We start from the raw sequence: 7,180 nt of genomic DNA on the forward strand, positions 1-7,180 counted from the left end.
AGAGGGTAAGTAATAATATGGGGATGAGGTGGTCGGGTGTGCTATTTACAGATGGGCTGTGTACAGGTACAGTGATCGGTAAGCTGCTCAGACAGCTGATGCTTAAATTTAGAGGGGGAGATATAAGACTCCAGCTTCAGAGATTTTTGCAATTTGTTCCAGCCATTGGCAGCAGAGAACTAGAAGGAAAGGCGGCCAAAGTAAGTGTTGGCTTTGGGGATGACCAGTGCAATATACCTGCCCATTCTTCAAGGCAAAACTGCTCCAGCTCCTCCAAGTTGGATGGGTTCCGCTGGTGTACAGCAATCTTTAAGTCATACCACAGATTCTCAATTGGATTGAGGTCTGGGCTTTGACTAGGCCATTTCAAGTCATTTAAATGTTTCCTCTCAAGTGATGTATGCTTAGGGTCATTGTCCAGCTGGAAGGTGAACCTCTGTCCCAGTTTTATTTTACCTTTATTTAACTAGGCAAGTCAGTTAATAACATATTCTTATTTTCAATGACAGCCTAGGAACAGTGGGTTAACTGCCTTGTTCAGGGGCAGAACAACAGATTTTTACCTGGTTGGCTCTGGGATTCGATCTTGAAACCTTTCGGTTACTTGTCCAACACTAACCACTAGGCTACCTACCCCCCAGTCTCAAATCTCTGGAAGACTGAAACAGGGTTCCCTCAAGAATTTCCCTGTATTTAGCGCCATCCATCATTTCTTCAATTTTGACCAGTATCCCAGTCCCTGCGGATGAAAAACATACCAACAGCATGCTGTTGCCACCACCATGCTTCACTGTGGGGATGATGTTCTCAGGATGATGAGAGGTGTTGGGTTTGCGCCAGACATAGCGTTTTCCTTGATGGCCAAAAAACATCTGACCAGACGTGGTCAGGCTAGAATGAATGGGCGAATTCGAGCGTATCCAATGACCAATCCTGTCATCCATTGAAGAAGTATAGTGACATCAACAAAATGCGCCAATTTTACGATACCAAGAGTATGATTTTCTGTCAGTTCAGATGATAATTCTGAACACAAAATAAAGTATATTCTATATAATTGTCATCTGGAACTTTGTAAAATGTTGGATTTCTCCTCTCTCGGGCTGTCAGATTGGTTGATTCAACAATGTAAACCAAATCAGAAATTATCTGATGACCCATATGGCATATTTTGTTTGGTGCTCACACCTACCATGTTGGGCATCTTCGGATAATTTAAGTATAAATTCTAGAGCAGTAATTGACCAAAATGTCATTTAAAAGGCATATCGTCTGGAAAACAACAATGTAATATAATGGTCAATGTTGTGTAATGTTTAAACTTGTGTCCTTTGCAGGGAATTGGCCTACCAGATTGCCAAACAGTTCAGAGTCCTGGGAAAACCAATGGGCTTGCGGGACCGCATCATTGTTGGTGGAATGAGTAATCTCGATTACCAATGACATTGCCTCTTATTGCATTGTTATTAATTTGTCCAGCATAATGTTCAGGTGATGTTCCATACACATATGATAACATAGACCTTGGAACTCTCCATGAAGCCCCACGTCGTTGTAGCCACTCCAGGAAGACCACATTCGGATCTCCAACACATTCAGCATCAAGAAGATCCAAACGTGACAAGCCGTTCAAAACAGAACGTTTGTCTTGGTGCAACATACTTAAATTGGAAATATTTTTCTCATAGGGTCCGCACAGCAGAGGAGTTGGATCAAAAGGTACACCCTGACGCCAGAGAAAGATGCCTACCTGGTGCATCTGATCCAGAAGTTAAGACGAGCATGACGACTGGTCCATCATGATCTTCACCAAGACCTGCAAGTAAGGACTCCTTCACTCGGAGATGACTGAAGAACCTAGAACAATGACTATGTGGATTATAATAGAACCAATAGAACATGCTGCTGTATCATGGCCTTCAGACACATCAATATAGAATGATGGTTAGACATTGAATCCTTAATGCATTGCATTCTTCCTACAGGAATTGCCAAATCCTCACAATGATCCGGCAGAAATTCAACTCTCCTTGCATTCAATGATGACACGGGTAAACAACCCGAGCTCAGACTGTAGCTTTGTATTCATTAATGGGTTACAGGACAGGTTAAAATCACATTTAACACGCGTCATAATAAGTAACGTTAATTTGGACAATGTACACAGAATTAAGACACTAAGTTACCTTTTTCACAGAAACAACATTTTGCCAACCTCGCAAAGTTCAAGTTCAGTGCCTTCAAAATCCCGATTGCAACTGATGTAGCTTCCAGATAAGAAAGCTCAGTGTTCAACGGTAGTGTGTATAATCAGACCAAAAAAAACATTTCTCAATATATGGAAAGGTTAAACCATTGTGAATCTCATTATGTAGGGCCTGGATATCCCAACAGTCCAGGTTGTCATCAACCACAACATGCCAGGTCTGCCCAAGATCTACATTCACAAGAGTCGGCCGAACTGCCAGAGCAGGTAACATTCCTCCGGTATCTGTCTGTTATCACACAGGCCGTTACTGTAGACTTAAAACACAATCCACTTTTCTCTGATATGTCTACAGAAAGGCATGGTGTCTCGATCATACTGGTGACACAGTATGACATCCACTTGGTTTATTCCATCGAGGGGAAGATCAGTTAAGTCTACATTTCCTACAAGGAAAAGTATAGATTGCACATAGTTGATTTAGTATTGCTTGCTACCCTTTCCAATTCAGACATTCGCATTAGCGCAATATCACCACTTAGGATATGATCTTGGGGCGGAAAGCTAGATTATTTGTTTTGCTTTCTCATTTGTCCAGAGACCAAACTGAAGGAGTATCCTGTTGAAAACCCTGACTCAAATCAACGTGGCCAGACGCTAGTGTGAAATTGTATGAACACATTCTGTTTATATAGACATTTCCCCTCGTGAACATGTGGCTGTTGGATAACATGAGCTCATATTACAGCTGTGACTTCTCACCATTCCTTTCGTGTTGCAGAAACCTGAGTCAGCAGATGTTCACTCGAAAAAGGAGACCAACTAGAGAATATGATTGGAGGGGAAAGTAAGTATACACACTCACCATGAGCCAAAACACCATGGACAGACTTACATTTTTTGCTGTCATAAGGGTTCTAGCCGATTTTTCCCGACATTCCAACTACTATCCTGTCAGAGGATCCTGGAAAGAAAGGCTGAACTGGATAAGATAAGGGGTGAGAAGAAGTTGTTCAGGGAGAAGGCGCATGAAACCATTCAGAAGACGCAACATGGGATTCAGAAAAATAAACTGATGAAGCAAAAACTCAAAAAGGCAGAAAAGTCCATATAATGCAACACTGTACATTACAAATTGTGTATATACTGTACATACACCTTAGCCAAATACATTTTAACTCTGTTTTTCACAATTCCTGACATTTAATCCTAGTAAAAATGCTCGGTCTTAGGTCAGTTAGGATCACCACTTTATTTTAAGAATGTGAAATATCAGAATAATAGTAGAGATAATGATTTATTTCAGCTTTTATTTCTTTCATCACATTCCCAGTGGGTCAGAAGTTTACATACACTCAATTAGTATTTGGTAGCATTTACAGTGCCTTGCGAAAGTATTCGGCCCCCTTGAACTTTGCGACCTTTTGCCACATTTCAGGCTTCAAACATAAAGATATAAAACTGTATTTTTTTGTGAAGAATGAAAAACAAGTGGGACACAATCATGAAGGGGAACAACATTTATTGGATATTTCAAACTTTTTTAACAAATCAAAAACTGAAAAATTGGGCGTGCAAAATTATTCAGCCCCCTTAAGTTAATACTTTGTAGCGCCACCTTTTTCTGCGATTACAGCTGTAAGTCGCTTGGGGTATGTCTCTATCAGTTTTGCACATCGAGAGACTGAACATTTTTCCCATTCCTCCTTGCGAAACAGCTCAAGCTCAATGAGGTTGGATGGAGAGCATTTGTGAACAGCAGTTTTCAGTTCTTTCCACAGATTCTCGATTGGATTCAGGTCTGGACTTTGACTTGGCCATTCTAACACCTGGATATGTTTATTTTTGAACCATTCCATTGTAGATTTTGCTTTATGTTTTGTATCATTGTCTTGTTGGAAGACAAATCTCCGTCCCAGTCTCAGGTCTTTTGCAGACTCCATCAGGTTTTCTTCCAGAATGGTCCTGTATTTGGCTCCATCCATCTTCCCATCAATTTTAACCATCTTCCCTGTCCCTGCTGAAGAAAAGCAGGCCCAAACCATGATGCTGCCACCACCATGTTTGACAGTGGGGATGGTGTGTTCAGCTGTGTTGCTTTTACGCCAAACATAAAGTTTTGCATTGTTGCCAAAAAGTTCAATTTTGGTTTCATCTGACCAGAGCACCTTCTTCCACATGTTTGGTGTGTCTCCCAGGTGGCTTGTGGCAAACTTTAAATTACACTTTTTATGGATATCTTTAAGAAATGGCTTTCTTCTTGCCACTCTTCCATAAAGGCCAGATTTGTGCAATATACGACTGATTGTTGTCCTATGGACAGAGTCACCTCAGCTGTAGATCTCTGCAGTTCATCCAGAGTGATCATGGGCCTCTTGGCTGCATCTCTGATCAGTCTTCTCCTTGTATGAGCTGAAAGTTTAGAGGGACGGCCAGGTCTTGGTAGATTTGCAGTGGTCTGATACTCCTTCCATTTCAATATTATCGCTTGCACAGTGCTCCTTGGGATGTTTAAAGCTTGGGAAATCTTTTTGTATCCAAATCCGGCTTTAAACTTCTTCACAACAGTATCTCGGACCTGCCTGGTGTGTTCCTTGTTCTTCATGATGCTCTCTGCACTTTTAACGGACCTCTGAGACTATCACAGTGCAGGTGCATTTATACGGAGACTTGATTACACACAGGTGGATTGTATTTATCATCATTAGTCATTTAGGTCAACATTGGATCATTCAGAGATCCTCACTGAACTTCTGGAGAGAGTTTGCTGCACTGAAAGTAAAGGGGCTGAATAATTTTGCACGCCCAATTTTTCCATTTTTGATTTGTTAAAAAAGTTTGAAATATCCAATAAATGTCGTTCCACTTCATGATTGTGTCCCACTTGTTGTTGATTCTTCACAAACAAATACAGTTTTATATATCTTTGTGTTTGAAGCCTGAAATGTGGCAAAAGGTCGCAAAGTTCAAGGGGGCCGAATACTTTCGCAAGGCACTGTAACTTGGGTCAAACGTTTCGGGTAGCCATCCACAAGCTTCTCACAATAAGTTGGGTGAATTTTGGCCCATTCCTCCTGACAGAGCTGGTGTAACTGAGTCAGGTTTGTAGGCCTCCTTGCTTTTTCAGTTATGCCCACAAAGTTTCTATGGGATTGAGGCCAGGGCTTTGTGATGGCAGCTCCAATACATTTACTTTGTTGTCCTTAAGTCATTTTGCCACAACTTTGGAAGTATGCTTGGAGTTATTGTCCATTTGGAAGACCCATTTGTGACTTCCTGACTGATGTCTTGAGATGTTGCTTCAATATATCCACATCATTTTCTTTTCTCATGATGCCATCTATTTTGTGAAGTGCACCAGCCCCTCCTGTAGCAAAGCACCACCACAACATGATGCTGCCACCCCCGTGCTTCATGGATGGGATGGTGGTCTTCGGCTTGCGAGCCTCCCCCTTTTTCCTCCAAACATAACAATGGTCATTATGGCCAAACAGTTCTTGCTTGCGGAGCGGCCTTTTAGGTTTTGTCGATATAGGACTTGTTTTACTGTGGTTATAGATACCTTTGTACCCGTTTCCTCCAGCATCTTCACAAGGTCCTTTGCTGTTGTTCTGGGATTGATTTGCACTTTTCGCACCAAAGTACGTTCATCTCTAGGAGACACTCTCCTTCCTGAGCGGTATGACGGCTGCGTGGTCCCATAGTGTTTAGACTTACGTACTATTGTTTGTACAGATGAACGTGGTACCTTCAGGCATTTGGAAATTGCGCCCAAAGATGAACCAGACTTGTGGTCTACAATTTGTTTTCTGGGGTATTGGCTGATTCCTTTTGATTTTCCCATGATGTCAAGCAAAGAGGCACTGAGTTTGAAGGTAGGCCTTGAAATACAGCCACAGGTACACCTCCAATTGACTCAAATTATGTAAATTAGCCTATGAGAAGCTTCTAAAGCCATGACACCATTTTCTGGAATTTTCCAAGCTGTTTAAAAGGCACAGTCAATTTAGTGTATGTAAACTTCTGACCCACTGGAATTGAGATACAGTGAATTATAAGTGAAATAATCTGTGTAAACAATTGTTGTGTCATGCACAAAGTAGATGTCCTAACCGACTTGCCCAAACTATTGTTAACAAGACATTTGTGGAGTGGTTGAAAAACTGGTTTTAATGACTCCAACCTAAGTGCATGTAAACTTCCGACTTCAACTGTATAACAAGACCAGTTGCCCATTATTGCGCCGAGTTCAGGTGCAACATGTTTCATAATCTGTAAATGCCAAATAAATGGCAAAATCACTTTCTCAATCCTCAAACCCTTTGACATATAAGCAACCTTTGCTTCTGTTTCACAAGAGAGGAATCATCAGGCAAAATGTCTAGATTAATCTTCACTGCAACTAAACTACTAATTCCTGCAAATCCAGTGCAGTTTTTCCATAGTGAGAATCCAAAAGCTGGGAAGAAGGAAGGCATACATTACCATATTACCATTTTACCATTACCGTAAAAAAATGTTTGTTCTTATCCATTGATTCCTGCAGTATAGTTTGGTAATATACTTTTAATACATTTCTAGTTAGCCGTGCTGGCCATGTAACAGATGACAAACTTTGATAGCAGGATTGCTGTATTTCATTTCAACATAAGTATAATGTCACCATCCTAGTAAAAAGTATAAGGAGCAATGCTATATTCCCTGCTGGAATTCTTGATGTGAAATACAAGTAACATAATCAACATGGAAAAATGCATAATGTTGATCAAAAAAGACCATTTGTAAGCATTTCTTCAACCACGACTAGCTATTTGACAGCAAGATTGTCATACAATGTGTTTTGGATTGACATATTCAAAGTCAGGTGACGACAAAGAAAAATAAAAATGAATGGACAGCAGAGGACAATGCAGGCGGTGAGCTAAAATGAATACATTCTCAATTTGGTGCTCGAAGCATCCAAATGACATTCCT

At 40.8% G+C, this 7,180-nt stretch overlaps 1 pseudogene; it reads left to right on the forward strand.

The window, feature by feature from the left end:
* The first annotated feature begins 1,483 nt into the window (after positions 1 to 1,483).
* LOC110522977 lies at positions 1,484 to 3,032 on the forward strand (annotated as a pseudogene).
* Positions 3,033 to 7,180: the final 4,148 nt, after the last annotated feature.

Source organism: Oncorhynchus mykiss, chromosome 5 (assembly GCF_013265735.2).
Source record: "Oncorhynchus mykiss isolate Arlee chromosome 5, USDA_OmykA_1.1, whole genome shotgun sequence".
NCBI lineage: Eukaryota > Metazoa > Chordata > Actinopteri > Salmoniformes > Salmonidae > Oncorhynchus > Oncorhynchus mykiss.